This window comes from Zalophus californianus, chromosome 4 (genome assembly GCF_009762305.2).
Source record: "Zalophus californianus isolate mZalCal1 chromosome 4, mZalCal1.pri.v2, whole genome shotgun sequence".
NCBI classification, from domain to species: Eukaryota; Metazoa; Chordata; class Mammalia; order Carnivora; family Otariidae; genus Zalophus; species Zalophus californianus.
The window spans coordinates 159,171,915-159,195,625 of record NC_045598.1 but is presented as its reverse complement, the minus strand read 5'-3'; the positions used below and the strand labels follow the sequence as shown (position 1 = coordinate 159,195,625).

General features: G+C 36.2%; 1 protein-coding gene and 1 pseudogene across 4 annotated transcripts in view; both read right to left on the bottom strand.

Moving 5' to 3' along the window:
- ZFPM2 (zinc finger protein, FOG family member 2) overlaps window positions 1-23,711 on the bottom strand; it is a 446,527-nt gene that overhangs the window by 110,068 nt on the left and 312,748 nt on the right. The window lies entirely within an intron of this gene.
- LOC113938742 lies at window positions 943-1,249 on the bottom strand (annotated as a pseudogene).

Sequence of the window (23,711 nt, the reverse complement as noted above, 5' to 3'; positions counted from 1 at the left end):
TAGAAAATATTTTTATGATTGAAAATGGAACATCGGTAAGTGGCCTATACATTCACAATAAATCAGGACACTAAAATATTTTAAAATTTCACAAGGATATCATGATCTCCCCCTCCTGGCTTTTTCTACATGGTGCTTATTATCATCTGAAATGTTTTATATTTTAGTTATTTGTTTAATAAACTAATCTTGTAGAAATCTATGCTAATATGATAGCCACTAATCACACGTGGCTAATCATTTTAAGTTAATTAAAATTTAAAATCAGTTCCTTAATCTCATTGGCTACATGTCAAGTGCTCAACCACCGACTGTGGCTGGTGGCCACCATAGTGGACAGTGCAGAATAGAACATTTCCACTGTCGCAGGAGCATTATCTGGACAGTGCTTTCAGTTGGTAACATGTTTTACTCGAGCAAATTTATATTGATTTTATTTTTTTAAATGATAGCATCCAAATTTCACCAAAAGGGTTCAAAATGGTGGTTTAATGTTGAAATTATTTTTCTCATCAAATGCATGTTTGCATATATTTCATAATTAACAGTGTGAGTGATAAAGTTCCTAGTGAATAAAGGATTCCTGGGTGGCTCCAGCAATAAAGAACCACAAACTTGTTTGCTGACCTCAGCAGGTTAAGTTCTTTTGGTAGAGTTGGAGGGCATCAGATAGAACATCTGCAATAAGGTTATTCATTACTATGTATTTTTTTTCCTGCATCTTGGTGATCACATTTATTGAAAGGGTTGGAAAAAATTAAAATGCCCTTTAGCTTAAGAATTTTTGAGTTATCCGCAAGTCAACTCATTTCATGAGTGGAAGAATTCTTGGTCATTTCTTAATATCAAAATTTACGCGGGTTTCTCTTTTGAATGTCTTCTACATTTAAAGAAGCAATCATACAAAAGCTCCTATATTCCATACATGATAAATTCTTTGTTTCAGCCAACTCTTAATGGAGGGGCAACTAGTACAACACCATGTCCCCAGACAAAAAGCATTGGAATACTCCGTTTTGTTGATTTATATATCTCTTCATATGTTTCCTCATCAATTTCTATAGTAGTCAGTTTCTTCCACATCTCCCAATATCATATTTAAATGCTGATTATAAGAATGTAATCTGCCTTGAAGCTTTCTGTCATTTCTCATTTTCACATAAAATTGTTCATCCAGGCTGAGCCTGATGAGATCCACGGACTCTTCTACAGTGTTGGTAGTTTGTTGCTGGTCCACGTCATCTGCCATGTTTCCTCGTTACTATATATTTGGACTTGCTAGGCGCGGAACTTTCATACTCTCCCAGCAAGATAATTTTACCTCTCGTGCTTTCTATCTCTCATTCTCTCTCTCTCTCTCTCAAATAAATAAATAAAATCTTTAAAAAAAAAGATAATTTTACAAACCCCACTTACAGATGAGGAAACTGCTAGTTGAGGAGAATTCATATCCACCATAGTAACCTTTCCCGCTCCTGCAAGTGTAAATGTCAAACTCCTGATTTAGCTATTTGGTACATTATTTTAACCATATTGACCATTTAACTAACCACATTTTCATTGGAATTGACTCTGGTTTCAACCCACCCTGAATTTTCAGCATACTGAAGTGGTAGCTTAGAGATGACCTAACAGCTGCCTGTTAATTTCGACCAAATTGCAGTACTTTCTTTCGGCTCCCCACCACCTCTTCCCCATTCCCCAACATCTTGGCTTTGCTGGAGTGTTTATGCTAATATCTGCAAAATTATACCACCCAACAAAAGCTGATCTCTCAAGACAAAACTTCGTTTTAATACCTCAATTCTCATCCTATATTTTAGAAGCTTATGTAAAGCTGTCCTTTCATAGAGAAAAGCTAAATTTACAATGTATGCATTCCGTGTCACGATCTCAAGTCCTCTGTGAAACAAAGCAGGGATATGTAGGTATATGTGAGCAACTAAGTAAATAATAACCAACTAAAGGGGTTGCTATATTCAGTATCACTTAGTTGTTCTGAAATCTGTTAAATAAATGCGGCCTGACACATTTCTGGCCAGAGAACTTGTAAAGAGGAGGAATCAGCTCATTGGTGTTATCTCTACCTGTAAGGCTTACACAATGTGTGTGAACTTTGCCGTGTCATGATGTCCTCAGTGTGTTTTCCATTCCTTGTCATATTCAACTCAGAATGGTCCACTGATTCACTCATTCCCTCATTCATTCACAATTAATAAACAACTGCTATATACTGGACACTGCTAAATATTGAGGATACATAAATGAACACACAGTCTTTGATCACAAAGCACTAAAAAGCTAGTGATAAATACATGAATTGGATAGAATTTGATAAGTGTGTTAAAGCAATATACACACATTAGTCTAGGTCAGAGAAAGGGCTCCTAATTCAACCTGGAAAAGACAGAGTAGGCTTCTTAGAGAGGATTATCTCAGTGTTGATTCTTAATAGATGAAGAAACCAGTGGAAAGCAAAGAGGCAGCTTTGGTGATTTTGGTTAGATAGGCTATCATGAGACATGCCAAGGAAAACAGAAATATAATGTTCTCTGTGAAGAAGGGAAGATTGTCAAAGTGTGTGTGTGTGTGTGTGTGTGTGTGTGTGTGCCTGCCGGCCTGTGTGTGGCTGGTGAATGGCTGCCTATCTGCGCACACAAGCATGCAGATGTCAGAATGTACACTGTGGATAAGTAAAGCCACAGGGATAACCTTGTGGTCATCCATTGTGTCATTTCTCTACTCTTTCCCTTTCTTGTCCCTAATAAAATGTCCTTCTTGATTCACAAGGCTGTTGGAACAAAGGTGATCGCTTTAAAAGTGTAAACAAAATTCGTATTTGAGACTGATCTGCAGTTTGTATGTGCATGAGAGAACCACTGCTTCTCTGTGGTCACATGCCAAAGGGGTGCAGGGAGGGAGACTTCCTAGTTTCATTACAACGTAAGTACTCAAATAGATTGAATTGAAGCCATACACAGGAGGACACTCTCCCAGTAAACTACTCATCTGGAGTGGGATTTAAAGAATCCCATGACAGAGACTGTGAGGTCTCCAAACCTCCTCTTTTCCTGCCCTTTGAGGACACAGCTAGATCACATTTCCAAGCTTCCCTTGCAGTGGACATAGCATGTGATTAAGTGCGCCATTTCTCTCCTGGACTGTTGTACTAGTTTTCTGAATGATTTCCCTTCTTCGGCTCTGTCCCCTATTCTCCACACAGCAGGCAGAAAAGTCCTATGAAAATGTATAAATCTCACCATGTCAAACTCTCCAATAATTCCCCACCCTTAGGATTATCTGTGAGAACCTATTATCTTCCCCACCACAACATTAATCTCTGTAACCTTAATGTCTAAAATTCTCTTAACTCCCAAAGCTCCTATATGCTAGCAATGCCAACTCCTTTGCTCTTCCTCAATTTTTCCCCGTGTCTAGAACAGTTTTTCCAGATGTCCATCATGAATCACCTCCTCACTATTTTCAGATTTCTGCTCAAAGGACACCTCAATGAAGAGGCCAGGCCTTAACTCCTTCCTTAAAGAGCAGACTGACACCCAACCAGCCAGCCACTTGTGCCTTCCACTCACTGGCTCTCTTCCTAGCTTTGTGTTTCTCGGTGGTACTTATTACAGAATGACAATAAGATCTAGCTGATATTAATCACCCTGCTTATAAGTAACTTAGAAGGAGAATATGTAGGTTTCATTGTCCCCTCCTAATTTCAGTAACTCCTTTATATGATTTGTATAACTTTGTCACCCTCAGTTTTCTCAGGTGTAACTGACTCATTCATGTAACCATTTAGCTATTCAGAGGTACTTTGTATAAGGCAGTTTATCAAACAAGGGGAAGCAGTAACTGGGCAATTTTCTTCCACAGAGTGACAGCCCTTGTAGAGCTCAATCACCTGGGGAAGGTGAACATCAAATCTTTATTTGTAAATGTGAGTGTTGAACAAGAAAACATGAAGCACATAGAAGAGTGGTCATAGAGTCTACATTATACCAACTGGTCTCTTCTAAGGTCCTTTGTGCTGTAATGATCTATGAGTTTACTTCTTTTTTATTGAGATAATATTGGGATATAACATTGCATAAGTTTCAGGTGTACATTATCATTTGATATTCATATACACTACAAAATAATCACTAACATAAATCTAGTTACCACTCATCACCCATTTTACCCACCCTTCAACTCCCTTCCCCTCTGGTAACCACCTGTTTGTTTTCTGTATACATGAGTTTGTTTTTTGTTTTGTATTTTAGATTCCACATATAAGTAAAATCATCAGTTATTTTGTCTTTCTCTATCTGACCTATTTCACATAGCATAATATGTCAACTTCCATCCACTGTGCTTTTGTTTGTTGTACTCCCATTTTTTAAAAATTTTTGCTTTTGTTTCCTTTGCCTTTTAAGTCATAGCCAAAAAACATTGCTAAGACCAATGTCATCCATGTTTTCTTTTAGGAATTTTATGATTTCAGGTCTTACAGTCAAGTCTTTAATTCATTTTGAGTTAGTTTTTGTGTTTAGTGTAACAGAGTAGTCTAGGTTCATCCTTTTGCATGTGGCCATTCAGTTTTCCCAACACCATTTCTTGTAGAGACTGCTATTTCTTCATTGTATATTCTTAGCTCCTTTGTCATAAATTACTTGACCATATAATGTATAGGTTTATTTCTGGGCTCCCTATTCTGTTCCATTCACCTATGTGTCTCTTTTTATGTTGATATCATACTGTTTTGCTTATCATAGTTTTATAATATAGTTTGGAATCAGGGAGCATGACACCTCCAGTTTTGTTCTCCTTTCTCAAGATCACTTTGGCTATTCAGGGTCTTTTGTGGTTCCATAAGAATTTTGGAATTATCTGTCCTAGCTCTGTGTAAAATACCATTGGGATTTTGATAGGAATTGCACTGAATTAGATTTGTTTTGATATTTTAACAATGTTAAGTCTTCCAATCCGTGAGCATGGAATAGCTTTCCATTTATTTATGTCTTCTTCAATTTCTTTTACCAAGGTCTTATAGTTTTCATTGTACAGGTCTTTGACATCCTTGGCTAAATTTATTCCTAGGTATTTTATTCTTTTTAATGCAATTATAAATGGGATTGTTTTCTTAATTTCTCTTTCTCATAGCTTGTTATTCATGTGTAGAATGCAGCAAATTTCTGTACACCGATTTTGTATCCTGGAACTTCACTGAATTTGTTTATTAGTTTTAACATGTTTTGGTAGAGTCTTTTGGGTTTCCTATATATAGTACATGCCATCCACAAATAGTGACAATTTTACTTCTTCCTTTAAATTTGGATTACTTTTACTTCTTTTTCTTGCCTAGTTGTTGTGACTAGGATTTCCAATACCATGTTGAATAAAAGTGGCATTCTAGCCATGTTCCTGATATTAGAGGAAAGACTTTCATCTTTTCACTATTGTGTATGATGTCAACTGTGGGTTTGACAGATATAGGTCTTTATTGTATTGAGATACATTCCTTGTATACCCACTTTGTTGAGTTTTTATCATAAATGGGTGTTAAATTTTGTCAATGCTTTTTCTGAATCTATTGAGATGATCATTGATGTTCATCCTTTATTTTGCTAATGTGGTATATCACACTGATTGATCTGCAGATGTTGGACCATCCTTGTGTCCTTCAAATAAATTCCATTTGATCATGGTGTATGATCCTTTCGGTATACTGTTGAATTTAGTTTGCTAATATTTTGTTGAGGATTTCTGTATCTACGTATTAGGGATATTAGCCTATAATTTTCTTTTTCTGTGGTGTCCTTGTCCAGGTTTGGTATCAGGGTAATGCTAGCCTTATGAAATGAGCTTGAAAGCATTCCCTCCTTTTCAATTTTTTAGAAGAGTTTGAGAAGGATAGGTATTAAATCTTTGAATATTTGGTAGAATTCACCAGTGAAGCCATCTGGTCCTGGACTTTGGTTTGTTGGAATATAAATTTACTTCTGACACTATTCATTTAAGAGGGAGAAAAAGGAAGGGACCAGAAAGGGATCTAATAATTATTCCATTGCTAGTGTACCACTGAACATCTATGGGAAGGTTCATCTCTAAAATAACACATGGTAGTTATTACGCTTCCCACTGTGAGATATGGGGAATCCAACACTCAGGTGGGCATTGTTACTCCCACTGGAAGACTGAGTAAATTGAGGATGGGACTTTCCTTACAACATATGCACACAATCACACACTGTATCACAGTGCTACTCATAATGTAATCTACCGACAAACTGTTACTGTTTTCCAATAAAATAAGGAGGCTGTAGCAGAATATAAATCAATGCACTGCTTCCTTTCTCCAGAAACTCTTGCTACAAAAAAAAAAAAATGTCATTTGAACTAGATAGCATGCTTTGTAACTGATTTACATTTTGCATATTCTGGAATAGAAAGGGGTAAGGGATGGTGGGATTGTAGTGGGGTAAGAGACAGCATAGCATGATGGGTCCTGAGAACTGGTTGAAATGCAGGAGGGCAGGGTGCAATGTGAGGAGATGGGGTGGTGAACGGTAGAGCTAGAAAATAAGGGATCATGTTATTAGAAGAATTTATATGGCATGCCAAGAAATTTGTCCCTATTTTCAGAACAATGAGGAACCACTGAGGACTCATGAGTTGTGGTTACTACAGAGAATGCTCTGGGCTATATTGCATTAGTCATTTTAGTTTTGTGCGTGTGTAAATTATATTTTCATATCCCTTACACAGTTTTCATTCAGGTTTTAGTGGTTTTCTTATCCATTCATATAAGCTCTTTTACTAATGAATAAATACAGATATAATGCTTTGTTATATTTGTGGTAATTACACAGTTTGCTGTTTGCCTTTAGATATTTTTGTGTGATTTTTATTGTATTTAATAAATGATGGTTCAATGAAGAAATGAATAACTTTGCTTTTTCTATTGTAAAGATATAGCTATTATTTGGTGTCATGAAGCATTTTACAGACTCAAAAGTCTTTTATAGTTAATAAACATATTCTAAATGCTAAGTATATCAAGGACTCAGAAGATTTTTTCTTTTTTTTTTAAGATTTTATTTATTTATTTGACAGAGAGAGAGAGCGCAAGTGGGGAGCAGCAGAGGGAATTGGAAAAGCAGGCTCTCCACTGAGCAGGGAACCCAACGCGGGGCTCAATCCCAGGATCCTGGGATCATGACCTGAGCCAAAGGCAGATGCTTAACTGACTGAGCTACCCAGGTGCCCCAGAAGATTTCTTTCTTGTCAAGAGGACTGATGATCCAGGTAATCTAACTGTTACAGCCACAGGTCTTCTACCAGTTCTACTGACTGACTCTGGAAAAGGCACTGAATCTCTCTATTTTCCTTTTATCTCGTACAAAATTAGCTAATACTACATACCTGATTCTTCCTGCCTCATGGAGGATATTAAACAGATGAATGAGAAAGTAGGTAATGACATACATAATTAGGAAGATGTATAAAATATTCCCTACTCTTTGCAGGAGGATGTTATTAATTTCAAGGCATCATTATCAATCACAACTTATTCCTGATTGTTTAAAGCAAGGGAACGGGGCAACTGAAGTCAAGTAGCAAGACCAGATTTTATTTCTGTTTCTGCTCTTGTTCTGTTTCATTGAGCTTTAACATTCTTTGAATTCCTAAAATGAGCAAGGCCCTGTGGTAGGTATTTTCAATCTATTACAACATGGTTACCTCACTTAAAATTCATCTGAACTGAGATATCCTGGAAAAGACAACGGAAGATTTGAAAAAAGATCAATAGAAAGGTATGTAGTACTGGAGTCTCCATTGGTTGATGTACAACTCTTTTTCAAGCTAACACAAATAACTTTTGAACATATATTTTATTTTACAATATTCTTGTGAATCATTATCTCTACTTCTTTACTCAAAGAATTGAGGAAAAATGCAGTTTAACAGATCCTCCCATAACAAAATTTAGAAACAAATATTCTATGTAATTCACCTTATAAAGTCTTGCTACATCAGATTTTGAAATATTGGTCAACTTAAGGTCTAATGAACAAAGTCTCTGGTATTTGTCTTTAAAAAGAAGTATGGAAAGTACCAAATGATCATTATAGATTTAGTGTTTTGGTGTTTTGTTGTTACAAAATATTTTTATACAAATTATTTAATTAAGTTCCTGTAATTCCATTATGTAACTATTGTTATGAACATTTTAATGCACAGGGAAATTACTCTCACCCAGTAAAGTTCCAGGATCTACAGAAGTTTAAGAACCAGTATTAGAAAGCTGGTTTTCAGGTCCAAATTGAGTGTGTTTGTCAAGGACATTGCAGCTAAAACTCAATGTGTTTTTATAAACATCAAAGGTGACAAACTCAATGCTTAGGGGGACAAGACAGCAACAGAAATGTATAAAGCAGGCCAGATAGGGGACTGAAGTGAATTGTAGCAAAGACTGCTATCTAAAGGAGAAGGGGCTGTGTCATAGCTTTTAGTTGTCACGTGGGAATAGGGGAGCGGTGTTGCCAGATAATCCTATTTCTAGAGAATCTAGAAATCTTGATTTTTTTTTAATGTAACACCTTCTGATTTTTTAAAAAAGATTTTATTTATTTGTCAGAGAAAGAGAGAGAGAGCACAAGCCGGGGGAGCAGCAGGCAGAGGGAGAAGCAGGCTCCCCGCTGAGCAGGGAGCCCAATGCAAGACTCGACCCCAGGACTCTGGGATCATGACCTGAGCCGAAGGCAGACACTTAACGGACTGAGCCACCCAGGCGCCCCACATCTTCTGATTTTTCAAATGATGGAAACAGTTAAGTTTCACTATGAGTAAAAGATAAGACGTTTGCAAGCAGTGCATAGAGGACAGACGATCGACTAGGCTCCTCCGGCGTACATGATCCTATTTGAAAAACAACTGAAGAAAGACATCCCATTTAACAGATAAGAATGCCAGAGGTCAAAAAAAGAGTTTGTGATGGGCTTAAGGTCACACAGCCTCTCAAGCGACAGTAACGTGACTCAAAACTCACCGATTACGCTTTTCACTTCATTTTACCGCTGTGTTTATTTTGTGATGTGTCTAGAAACCAGGGAGAAAGCAAATTATTCCATGACACAATGATGTGCTTCTACCCCCACTGCATTATGATGCGCGAGCCAACAGCACAACACTCTCTGCTGTCCAGACATTTCACAGCTGCCACAGCTTTCAAAAAAGCTGGGGGTTGCTTTGAGCACTAGAGCATAGGAGTAGAACTCTCAGGGTGGTTACCAATGGGGATAAAAGAGAAAAACCTGAGGATAAAAATGGACAATTTCCAGTTAAAATTACCATATTGTAATTTTGTTAGTTATCAGACTAAGTACACAGCAGCTTATCTGACAAGAAATTGTCCTTATGGGCATGATTTAACCTAGAGATGTCTGATTTCCTCATATGTGGTGTCCAGATGGTCCTTTTTGCTCTATGTTGAGACCAGGAGGCATTAAGGCCATTTCTAAAACAGAGACAATGAAGTAAGTGCAGGGTGGAAATGCACAAGGCTGGTCAACATAATGTACTCAATCAGATTATATTTTTAAAGCTAATTCCCTATTACTGACATAGGCAATTGATGAGGGAGAAAAAAGGGGACTATTTTTTGAGTGATTTTGCTAGAGGTGCTATTACACGTGACTAGCAGCTGATGAGACAGATCCTGTGGTTAGGCAGGCTCTGCAAGAAAATATGGGAAAGCAAAGGGAGGGCTCACAAAATGAACAAAAGAGAAGCCTCATGTTCTAGTTGAGAAATAGTGCTTCTTCCTTTCAATGCAGGATTAATTCTGTGTCAAACTTCACTACCTCTCACACACTACCGACAGGAAGGGTTGGGGTGTGAGAAGGAAAACAGTGTAGAGAACTTAGCTGAAAAAAAAAAGGCCAACTGTACGTAGTCCACATAGGATGGAATACATAAACTACACAGTAAATAATTAAACAAAAATCTCCTAACATGCCCTGTTTATGGTAACTTCTTACAGGCAGCCCCAAATTATGACATTGGCTATTTGCATAGGATATTACAGAGTCATCTATCATGGTATTCAAGAAAAAGAAAGTACCTCAAAAGACATTTTTCTCATTTGGAAGTACAATAACTTTGTAAAGTTAACGTTTGGAAAGCTTCCCAGTTTTTAGCAGTGAAACGATAATGCTAGACGTATCATTTTAAAGTGGAATCTCCTGGAAGTTAATTCAGTTGACAAGGTCACATTTAGACTCTATTTTTCCCCCTTCTGTTTCGCACTCAAAATAATTCCCAAATCCTATTATTCAAGCCCTGGAAGTTACCATAGTAATTCATGTGTCTGCTCATACTCAAGGTACCTCTGAGATAGAGCTACTTAAACAAAAACCAAAAACCAAAACCAAAACAAACCCAACCTTCTATGATACAGATCCTGGAATTCATAGGGTTTTGAGAAAGGGAAACAAATGAGAGACACTTATTTGTTGGGTGGAACTGTTCGATTTTTAGCGCTATCTTATTGTGAAGATTCAGGAGAACAGAACTGGATTTGAGTGCACCCTTGCAGCTGTCATGCCTGGGTTCAAAGCCTCATTCTACCACTCACTTGCTATATGACCTTTACATAACCTCTCCGTCCCTCCATCTCCCCCTCGACAGATAACAAGCTCTACCTCATATGCCGTTGTTGCGAGGATTCGATAAACTCTCATTCGAAGGTAACTAGCACAGCACCTCATCCATAGCAAGCATATGCAAGAATTAGCCTTTGTCTTAAAGACATGTTTTCATAATAGAAGATAAAACATATTTTCAAAGAAGAAATTTTAAAGATACTGCATAAGGAAAGAATTGAACTTGAAATCTTCTAAGAACATATTTGATGTAAGTTGTGTTTTTCTTTTGGTGAAAGAAGACAAATGATAGAGATTCAGTGTGAAATAAATAAATTACCTTGAGTGGAAAAAAAGAGACACCTTTAATATTTTTTCTGCATTTAAAATACAATACATTATGATTCCTTTTATACCTCTGTAGTAAGTTTCCAATTTTAGAAATAAATCTATATGAATTATACCCAAATTTGTTAACATTTTGGTGCATCTTTTAGACACTCTGGTTTAAAACTGCATTCACATAAGTCAGTCAACCCCAGGTGGTCTTTGTTTCAACTCCCAACTCTTTTTCAGAAGGTAGCCATGATCAAAAACATTTATTTTTTGATAACGAAGCATCCATTTTCCTTTTAACTTATGAAATTATTCTCTCAATTCCAATTTTCACTGGTTTTTGTCCATTTAGCCATTTTGGCATTTTCAAATATTGCTCTCATGTATTTAAACAATTTCTTTTTAAATAGTAGAACATGCTCAACAGTTTATTTTTCCATGCATTTCTTCCCAATGTCTTTCTTCAACAAAACAGATGAAATGAATGCTATGTCAAAATACTCCAACATTATTATGGGCTATTATGTGCTTCAGGTCAGAAACATTCAGAACCCTGTGTTTAAATAAAACTGATGTTTTGGGAGAAGAAGGAAAGCTTTATTGACATTTTTGAAAATGATTTAAATTTCAATACTGCAGTTGAGGTTGTTCATAATAAAGCAGAGAGCTTTACTTTACCATTTTGGATTATCCCACACAATTCAATTTTTAAAAACAATTTGCCTAAGTCTCTTGGTGGTCCAAAAGCATTTCTTAAAGACTGGTGGCTTTAAAATATGTAAATATGCTACTGAGGAGAAGAACTTTGAATCCTTGTTATGGTCAAAATGGTCAGGATGCTTGTTTAACCCGAAAGACCATATGTGGCTTTCGGCTCATTAAAAGGCAACAGACCTCTTCCCTCTTCCTGGCCTCAGATTCTTAGAAAACATAGTACTTGGGGTGAGAGATCTTCAAAACTATAATGGCCTCTGTCCTCTAATTTAGATCTCTGTAAGTTTTGCTAGCCTGGAGGCAGTATTGAATAGTTAAGAGCTAGGATATCAGGCTACAAAAAACCTACCTTTAAATTCTGGCTCCAACTTTTGCTAAATGTATGACTTTAGAAAGCCCCAGCTTTTACATCTATAAAATACTAGTGAATAGTACCTAGTTCCTCATTGATCGTGATGAAGAAAGAGAGAAATAAAGAAGCACATGGAAAGTTCCTAAGAGAATGTGCAGTTCACAAGCTTAATAAACAGTGACAGGGTTTTCTATTACTATTTATTTCTAGTGCTGTAATTTCTAAAGACCTGACATTTAGAGCTTCCTCCTTTTGCCAATCTCTTCTTCTGGAACTTGGTTATTGATTTATTTACATTTTCACCTTTATGCACAGGATTTGAGACCTCAGGGTTGAAAGGGTTTCTTCCTTTCTTACAGACAGTCAGAGACCAGTGCTCAACCTGATGAACTGGCCTTTCAAGAACCAGTTAGCTGAGATCAGTGCTTTAGTCCAGGACTTCAGAAGGGGGTCTCTGGAGGACTGAAGCTGGATCTCCATCCACAATGCCTGTTCTTTGCTTCTGAGTGGAGTCCTGGTTGTCAGCCTGGCTCCCATTTTGGTTATAATTTAACTCTGCTCTTAGGAATACCTTCCCATTTCCAATCTTCACTAATAGCACCTTTTCTTTCTTTATTTTTTTTTTTTTTAACACTACTGACTTTGTCAAATTCCCAGAAGAAAGTTTCTTAATAACCTGGCTGCATCTATTTCCTAATTATCAATAGAATGGACATGTCTTTCTAGCCAGAGGTCAAGCAACGATGGTCTGTAGGCCACACTGGTCCCAAAGATACATTAGAGCAGTGATTAAACATTTTTTGAGCACCGATGCCTTTATCTAGGTTATGAATTTTCCAACTTATATTCTGACACATGCCCTACCAGTTCTACTCCTTTACTCCCATAGTCTAGTACATTCCATGAATTATCTGCCTGGTCCCACTTGAGTTGGTATGGCTGGATGTTGGCTCCACGACCTGAGGGAGTTCTGTCAAGTGGGGAACATCAATGTCCTTGCTTCTAATCCATCACCATTAGGTTTGCTCAGAACCATGGTAATTTCAGAATTACCATGCTGCCCCTTTCTGGTGTCCCAATACATGGGTTTATTCTGAACCATAATCTCTGGCTTCATAAGCTTTGGGCCTAGATCTCTTTCTGCCCTTTGACCACTGTAAAGTGGTTTCCTCTGAACGTAACCTTCGTCTCATTCTCCTGCTTTCTTCTCATCCCATGGCATCTTCCTGAGCAGCTAATGCAGGTCCATAAAAGTCCTCCTGTGACAGTGTATAAAATCAGCGTACATCCCATCCACCAATACTGAACACCTAATGTATTTCTATTAGTTTGTTGTTTTGTGGTTTTCCCTCTATCATTACAAGATGATTACATATGGAATGCCTTTAAAAAATATGATGCCCAGGTATGGAACAAAAAGGCAATGAGGAGAAATGAACAATGCAAACGAATCCATTTTGATTTCCTCCTTACCCACTAAACACAAGACTTGGTCTCCTCTGAAAGATTTATGAGGATTCCTACCATAAAGGAGGCTGGATTACAGCTATGCTTACTTTATAAAATGAAATTCTGCCATCATAGGCAAGGGTTCACGGCTGTAATTATTTCACTGATCTTCCCAGTCAGTGTGTCTTGCACAGCTGAGCCAAACTCTCCTCGCCCAGGCAGGCAGGCCATTTCATAAGAAGTCTAAAAGCTCCCACAACTTTGTGTGACCTTGCATCGAATAACACTGGAAAATTGATTTGGCTCTAGTAATAAAAGACCGTCTGCATTATCTGCATTCTAATTATAATTAATATAACCAGGATAACTGCTGTATTATTTACGATTAGAGCTATGGTGAGCACAGTGTAATAATAATCTGCTACATAATTTTTTATTGATCTGATGGCTTTATTGCAGAAAAAACAAAATGCTACACCACTGCATAACTAAAATTGCCTTTCCTGACATGAGTGTTTAGACAGAGGATTTCATTTAACATTCCTTTTATCTGATGAAATTCTCATAGTTTAAATATCATAATAAGTGCGAAGCTATGGGATCTTTCAATTTTCCTCTTTGAAAAGAACCGAAGAACAAGCATAATTCATCCCCCCAGGTTTCTCATTCTTTACTTACTGAGTATCATTAATTCCCTGACACAAGAGTCATCACATGTTTCATTAACAGCAATGGAATAAACCTGAGAAAGAAGGGGCTTTCGGTTAAGGGAATGCTCTCTCTCACCCTAAATAAAAGTCTCTTGGAGGATAATGTATAATGTCATATAAATGTAGTAATAACATTAGTGTATTTTTCTTTAACAGAAAGTTAGAAAGTTATGCTTTTAAAATGTGAGTCAAGGAGATTTTTGGGAGCACAGAGATCTTTATCAACCTAGGTAAGAGTGTTTGCCATTCTCTACCCTGTTTTAGTGAGGAAAGCTTACTTCAGTTACATAATAAATTGGAAAATATATTATACAAAGAAGTGAATGATAAACTTTGGTAAAGAAGTAAACATAACAATACTGAATCATTTGATTTCAGCAGGACTTGCCAAATCATGCAATGAAGATTTGTAATTATCAAAAGGATTAAGACTTGGAAATCATCTTTTTCTAATGTCTAATTTTAACAAAAGTTGATTAAATTATGGTGAGCACTGTGAATTGTACAAGACTGATGAATCATGGATCTGTACTTCTGAAACAAATAATGCAAGATGTGTTAAGAAAAAAAAAGAAGAAGAAGATAGCAGGAGGGGAAGAATGAAGGGGAGTAAGTCGGAGGGGGAGACGAACCATTAGAGAGGATGGACTCTGAAAAACAAACTGAGGGTTCTGGAGGGGAGGGGGGTGGGAGGATGGGTTAGCCTGGTGATGGGTATTAAAGAGGGCACGTTCTGCGTGGAGCACTGGGTGTTGTGCACAAACAATGCCTCATGGAACACTACATCAAAAACTGATGATGTAATGTATGGTGATTAACATAACAATAAAAAATTATTAAAAAAAATAAAAAAATTATAACAACTATTTTGTTTACAGTTGGTTGGCTTTGTAAAACTTTAGAAAATCAGCAATATATAGTATATAATTTTGACAGTCAGTTTCACCTATGTTTTCATTTGAGAATCAGGCCTTAAGATACTTAGCTGCTTCTATGATATCATGAAACAGATTTCAATTTCTATGCACTATTTTGAAAAATATATTCAAATCATATTTTGCCGATTTATAATGAGTTTCATGCCTGTTATCTCAGTTAATCTTAACAATAACATATCATGTAAGATAGGAAACACAAGTATTTCCTTTTGACAGATGTAGAAACTGAGGCTTGAACAGCTGGGATGTAGCAGATTCACATCTAACACTTTTACCTCCTGACCTAGGATCCTGAACTTTTTCTGTAATAGCATGCTCTTCAGTGATTTATTTGAGTTGAATTGGGTAATTGGTGCATTGATGCTAAGTCTCTACAGAACAAATCTGAATAATAGTTGCCTAAACATGTGAAGATTATGAAGTATAAACTCTCTAAGAGGAGTCAGATTTAAGAGATATTTTAACGGAACATCATCATCATCATTCTGGCAACTGACATTTATGGACCCAGAAAATAACAAACATTATCTCATAATGTGACACATGGAGGAAGCAAGACTTAGGGAGAAATTAAATAATTTGTCCAATGTCACATAGCTAGCCAGTGGTGGGACCAAGGCTCTGAACACTGATGTGTATAAAATCAGAGTTTGTCCTCTATATATTGTTTCATTTTCCTCGTGTTTCAGCTTTCCAATAATATACCTTGTAGAAACCATCTTACAGTTATTTCAACAAAGAAATCAACTCAAAATGTAATTTTCTTTTCTTTTTGTGGCTAGGAAAGCAGTAACAGAGGCATTAAATGTGTTGCCACAGAAACAGTCACTCTCAGAGTCCTCATAGACATTTATATTAGATTATTTGAACATTTCAGAATTTTGTGTGTTAGCCATGCCAACATGAATGATCTAAAATGAATTACAGTGAGGGGCTGTTGACTATGACTTGGAAGAGTATACCTTTGTGTAGATTTCATTTTCAATTTATTTTTTAGTAAGAAATTAATCTTCATTGGGAGCTGTTATAAAATGTGTGTTTTTAACCAAAAATATGAGATTTGACTATGAATGAATATTAGACAAGACATATAATTAAGCATTACTGGTAAAAAGAAAGAGAGAAAGAACACGAGAGAGAGAGGGGGAGAATTATGTGCTATTTGAAAAAAATAGCAGTAGAAATATGGAAAATTGTACTTGATTTTATTCCTGGCACAAATTTTCCTTTTTCCAGCCCCTCTATTATTGTCTTGACAGTGAAATAGTAACTAGAATGAGATAAATCTAAGAATGACAAGCAGGGTTTCATTCTACATAAAGAGTTTCAAAATTTTCCCCTTTGTGTTATTTCCATTATTTAGATGACAGCAGTCAGAGTTTCAAAATAACTCTCTTTGCTACAATAAAGCAGACAAATTCCATGGTAATTTTTCCTGAAAAATGTAGGTTGGCCAAACCAGTATGGTAATAGAAAAGCCAATGTCCATGCTTACTGTGCACTAATTGCCCTGAAATATAGGGTTTAGGTTGAACAAATATGTGAAATACAATTCTATGGTACATGCCTTTAATTTTTATTTTCATTTAAAGTAGTTTTTTAAAATGTTTAAAAATCTGTTACCACAATATTATTTAAAATTCTCTAGGAGTTGTAGCCAATGTAATAAGGCAGGAAACAAAAATCAGAATTGTAAAGCCATGAAAGGTGACCAAAAAAATCATAATGCACAGATTATGAATAATTAATTATTAATATCAAAATTATCATTTTAAAGATTAAAATTATTTTAAAGATTAACAGAACTCACGTATCATTACTAGAGAAAAATGTAAGTGCTACAAAATTTTATTCATAATTATAACAAAACTGCTCAATATGTGGAAAATTTTTTAATACTTGGAAATATTTTAACACGGTATATATATGTGACCCATATGAAGAAATGTATTGATAGAAATCATAATTTACCAGTATAAATAGAGTTAAAATGGAGAAAATATTTTAATGACAATTTGCTTCCAAATTGATTTATAAACGCAGTGTAATGTTAACCAAAATCTCATTTTTTTTTTAGAACTAAAGAATACTATTTATTTCATCTGGTAGGATAAATAGATGAAAATAAAATAATTTTGAGGAAGAATAATATAAAGCAATATGTTAAAACACTACTAAGTTACAAAATCAAATCACTATGATATAAAAATAAGGAAAGAAGAAAGCATAGATAGAATCAACTAATCTAAAAAGAATCTAGAGTGTATAAGAATTTGATGAAATTTGGGGAATGTCTCACTCTTCTAAACATAATAATTATTTAGATCTCCACTTTAAACCATTTACTGGCATAACTGTAAGAAGGAATAAAACTCAAAATCAGTTGGAAGGGCATTAGAGCAGAGAGATTAAATGATGACTGCTTTGCTTCTACTTCTATTTTTTCTCTGTGCAAATTCATCTCTTTCTGGGCTTCAATTTTCCCAACTATAAAGTAAAGATAGTAACAGTTCCCATTTCTATAGGGTTATTGAAAGGATTAAACAAGTAAATACGTAAAGTGCTGAGAAAATTGTCTGACACATAGTAAGAACCCTAACAGTATTGGTGAGTATGTTATGATAATTAGTACTACCATTACCGATTAAAGAGATACAGTGATTTTTTTAAGTAAAAAAGAGCTGTTAAACTATTTATTTAATCTCTAAATGTGAAAAGTCTTTCCAAGATTTATAGGAGGCAAATAAATTGCAAGTGGGATGATCTATAAATTTGACAAGCCTCAAAAAGAAAAACTTCAATAATCAAGACTAAAATTTTCAAAGAAAAAGATTAAAAAAAAGAATAAAATTTTCAAAAAGGCAAACTGAAAAACTTAAACAAAATTAAAATAACAAATGAGAAACTGTAAAATAACTGACATTCAACATATTCATAGCTAATAGATTATAATCAAAAAACAAATACAAAATGAAAATAAAAATATTTTTTTCAATTCATAGAAAAAAACTGAAGAACTCATTATTTTAACTTACTTAAATATCAAAGATTTTTAAAAAATCATAACACTTAAAACTCCCAAGGGATAGAGAATGTCACGGTAGTGAAAGATATACTGATGTCTTAGAATATCGCACATCACAGTACTTGTATCAAGATCTTTAAATATGCTCATTCTTGAGACACTATAGTAATCAGATGTTAGAAATGAGTTTCTCAGGGTGCCTGGGTGGCTCAGTAGGTTAAGTGTAGGACTCTTGGTTTCGGCTTAGGTCATGATCTCAAGTGTCGTGAAATCGAGACCCTCAAAGGGCTCTGTGCCAAGTATGGAGCCTGCTTAAGATTCTCTCTCTCCCCCTCTGCCCCTGCACCTCCCTGCTTGAGCATGGGCTTGCTCTCTCTCAAGACAAACAACAAAACAAAAATATGAGTTTCCCTAAAGTAACTAGTTGTTATCAACCCATTACCAATGCCAATACTCAGTTTACCAACTAAAATAATAAATGTGATCTCAAGCTGGTACGTTTTCAAAATCTATAGTAGAGAGATTTTTAAAGTAGCCTCCATGGTCTATTTTTTTTCTTAATTTTAATAGTAAGATACAGAATTTACCCAAGAAGTAAAAAATACATCGTCTAGCAAAACCAAGCAATATATATTTTAGGAATACATACACATGGGATAAAGCTATTTTTAAAGGCAAGGGAAAGAGATAATGTGTAAAAAAAAAGTCAGGATGGAGGTTCTTTGCTAGAAGGAAAGTTTACAGAGAGGAGAATGTGACAAGAATAAGCATACACATAAATGAAATGTCCTTCTACCCTTCTAGTTCTTAATCTGGATGGTAGATTCATGGATCTTTGTTGTTTTGCTTTGTAATTCATATATACTGTGTGTTTTTTCATGCTTATATCACATGTAAAATTATATTTTTTAAAAGGTACAGAAGTAGTATCTCTTATTGGGATACAAAAAAAATAAAATTCAGCTCAATTTTGGCTCTTGCCTTTGTTGGAAATATACTGTCATTCCTAGCTAATGTCACCCCTGACGTCTGTGCACTTTCTCTATTTAACAATAGGCTTGAGCATTCTCAAAATTCTTGGCGAAAAAGAGCTCAGGCAATTGGAAAGTGGTTACTTTTCTTTCTTTTTTTTTTTTAAGATTTTATGTATGTATGTATGTATTTTAGAGAGAGAGCGTGAAAGAGGGAGAGTGCGAGTGAGCGAACAGAGGGGAAAGACAGATGGGGAGGGAGAGGGACAAGCAGACTCTGCACTGAGATTGAGCTGGTCCCAGGGTTGGAACCCAGGACCCTGAGATCACAACCCGAGCAGAAACCGGACGCCTAACCAACGGAGCCAAGCAGGCGCCCTAGAAAGTGATTTCATGCAAAATGTTTCCCACCATTCCTTCCCAGTAAGTTAAGAATAGTCTTGCTAGTTTCATGGGAGTGGCAAGGAGACAGTTCTGATAAAGTTATCACAGAAGACGTAGCCTTGGTTGGGGTGTGCTTGTAAGACCTTTGCTTCTAGAGCTGTAGTCCCATAGCCATCAAAAAAGGAGAATCATATTTGTAAATATTGCCTGAAGGAGCATAAGAGGATTATGGTTACTGACCCCATCATATTTATCAACAACTAGATCCTAAGGTGATGGATCTAAATATGAATACAATGATGGATTCAACCAGATTTTTACACAGTAATCCTGATTTATTCACATCCACATAACCCCCCCCACACACTTCCCTTATAATAGGCAAAATAAAACAAAAGAAAATAATATTTAATGACATCCTATAATTTATGAGCAATATCATTGTATGTACTTTTTTAGGTATTTGCCCCAAACTATGCATTAAACTATGGGTTATTTTAAAAATAAGTGCAAAAGTAGGTGAGCCCAGAACATAAGGCAAAATCTAAATATCAGGAATACTCAGTCATGAAAATTAAAGTAATGAGAACTTTAAAGGGAACAGAACTTGAATAAATTACAATGTATTATGTATATTTTTACCACAGATTGTCTATACACATAGGGAGTCCAGTATCATTTCCATGGCCCTATTTTTACTAAATCTCCCTAAAGATTTCCTGGAAATTGAATATAATACTGGCTTGCAGTAGAGTAATTTTAAAAATAAAGTAAGTATTTACATAACTATTTCATTTGTCTGTCTCCTCTATCCTATGATACCCAAACATCCCAAGTATGGCCTTCAGGTTGTTAGAATAATGGATATAAAAATGCAATATTTAGGGGCACCTAGGTGGCTCAGTCGGTTAAGTATCTGCCTTTGGCTCAGGTCATGATCCTGGGGTCCTGGGATGGCCCCTCCTTGGACTCCCTGCTCAGCTCAGAGGGGAGCCTGCTTCGCCGTCTCCTTCTGCCTCTCCCCCCCACTTGTGTACTCTCTCTCTCTCTCTCAAATAAATAAAAAAAAATCTTTAAAAAAATGTGATATTTAAATAACTTGGTCTTTCACAATGACCAATCGCTTATGACAATAAATTATTTTCTAGTGACTAATGCACCAATTTATTCGTTCATTCAAAGGCAAAAATAGTGACTGACCTTCTAAAGTCTGCTAGATGTTAGAATTCCCCCAAAAAGTTAAAATGTGATTCTTACCCTTTTAGCACCAAGTTTAGTAAAGAAACTGAAGTAACCTCATTTCAATATCACAAGTAATGCTATAGTTTTAATGTCACAGTCATGTAATATTTGAGGATAAGAGAATCAGAAACAATCTATTCTGGCTAAGATTAAGTGTATATAAGTACTTTCTGTGATTCATTCTTTTTTTTTTTTAAGTTTTTTTAAAGATTTTATTTATTTATTTGACAGAAAGGGAGAGAGAGAGAGCACAAGCAGGGGGAGGAACAGAGGGAGAGGGAGAAGCAGGCTTCCCGCTGAGCAGGGAGCCTGAGGTGGGGCTCGATCCCAGGACCCTGGGATCATGACCTGAGCCGAAGGCAGATGCTTAACCGACTGAGCCACCCAGGCGCCCCTAATTTATTCTTTAGTAAAGTTAACAGGTTTGATGAAATATCCGTAAGACTTTCATCTGTACTTTTTAAAACCTAGTCAAGTCCAAACCAGTTACTTTGATAACGATGGCTCCCATCATGAGCAGTTTTTGTAATTCTGATTTTGTAAAGAAGGAAAAGTCGAAAAAGCAAAGAGAGTACCCCACTTTTTTTTTTTAAAGGAAAGAATAATTCTATTGCCTGAAGTACTTTTTCCTGTCGTAAGAAAATGCAGGTCAGCAAAACTGGCATACTGAAATGTCAGCTCAGTCATCTTTTCCCATGTCTTGCCCCACAGTCCGCTGCTTTGCAAGGTAGAAAAAGCTAATTTAGTGGCTAGAGCTAAATTAGACTTCTTAATTGACATTTCACTTTCATCTAAAATTAGGCCAGTGCGTGTTTAAAAATCCTTTTTATTTTGAATGAATTAGAGAACAGCTTATAAAAGGCTTGTAAAGATCAGAAGGGGTAGTGAGGGGACAAGGCCAGATGAGCATTTTCCCAATTGGGAAACTGCTGCCTACAGTGTGTATCTCTGAGGGAAGCCAATGGCCTGTCTGCCTGGGCCTTGAAGCCTGAATTGAGCAGCCTGTGAATTAACCCTTCTCAGATTCCTCCCATGTGAGCTGTCACAGAGGTTCTCAAACATTCTGGCCCCAGGGCCCTATTACACTCTTAAAAACCGAGGACCCCAAAAAGCTTTGGCTTATGTGGGTTTTACCTGCTGATAAGTATCACAGTGAAGAAATTTGTAAAATACATATTCATTGAAAAATAACAAATAGGGGCACCTGGGTGGCTCAGTCATTTAAGCATTGACTCTTGGTTTGGGCTCAGGTCATGATCACAGGGTCGTGGGATCCAGCCCCGCACATGTCAGGCTCGGTGCTCAGTGGGGAGTCTGCTTGATTTTCTCCCTATGCCCCTCCCCCCCACTCGCTGTGTCGCACTCTCTCTCTCCAAGTAAATAAATAAATCTTTAAAATAAAATAAAAATAACAAAATATAAATGACATTTTAACACAAAAAAGAAAGTTTTTAATGAAAAATAACTATATTCTACAGAACAAAGAACTAGTGAGAAGTGGTACTATGTTGCATTTTGGCGACTGTCCTCCAGGTCTGCCTTTAACAGAAGACAGCTGAATTCTCATACCCACCTCTGGAGACAATCTGCTAGCCTATGCTGTTTTGATTGAAATATATGAAGGAAATCGAAACTTACAGAGATATGTTGTTGAAAAAGCCAGGAGTATTTTAGTAGCCTTTTCAGGTAAAATTTGGGAATTCCTCTTTGATACTACACCAAAATTCAGCAAGTGTTATATTCTTAAAAGTGACTTACAGGGTGGAATCTGATACTACATCGATTAACTTCACAATCTGTTGCTTTAAATCCATTTTTCCATGTTGTAAATAGATGCTGAATGGAGCCTCTACCAATGCATAATGTATTAGTGTATGCATTGGTGATTTTGGAAATATTGGTCTACTGAGTTATGCAGATCTTCCAAATATTGGCACATTTCATCATATAACATCAAAAAAATCACATTTGTAAGTATCAACACCAATCTCATCAGTTAAATTTTTAAGTTATTGGAAAGCTGTCAAGTTCCTATAAATTTCCAAAATTATAATTTTTGCTTTAAAGCTTTACTTTATCATTGGCAATAAATACTGTCAGTTGTTGTCCTTGAGGCAATATTTACTTCTGAGAAAACATCTGCCAAATACTCAAATTTAAATAACATATTTGTCAGACATTCTTTCGAGCAAAACTAGTAATCTATGAAAAAAGCGGCTAATTCTACCTTTCATTCAAGCAATCATCCAAGTGTTTCTCCTGGAGACAATCACGGAACTTCAGTATGAAACAAAAGTGCTTGCTGTGTATTTCCCATTTTGTCAAACAGAATATTAGAAAGACATGTACTCAAGTGTTTAGATTTAATAAAAGAATTAAATTCTATTGCTTCATCAAGAACATTCTTAAGTAGCACTCTCCTCTTTGCTTCTTGCAACTTTGAGGGTCTGGTGGGGAAAAAATACAGTGACTTCTGGTAGTCTGGTGCCACTACCTTGACTCACACTAAAGTCCAGCAGTTTCACCCCCCCCCCCCCCCGCCCTGCCTTGCTTTTGTACTATCAGTGCAAATGCCAACACAGTGGACGTGGCAAAGAACATCTCAGTAATATTATAAAAATAGTATGACTCCATGGTATTCTGGAAAGTCTTTTGGGACCCCCAGTTGTTGGTGGACCATGCTTTCAGAGCTTCCAGTCTATCTGATGACCCACAGATAGAGCCAGCTAGCTACACTAGTATACACAATCTACGAAGAGCTTGGGAGTAGGGGGCATAGGGAAAGGGAAAGCGGGGGAGACTTGAACAACTATCAGAATTTTGCAGGTAATAAATGTATCAGAAATTTTGAGTATATGTTGATAAACTGTCCTCCAAATTCTGATAACTATCTTCACTTTCCAAAAACTCAAAACGCAGTTCTAGACTTTTGAAAAATCACAGTAACAAAGAACAA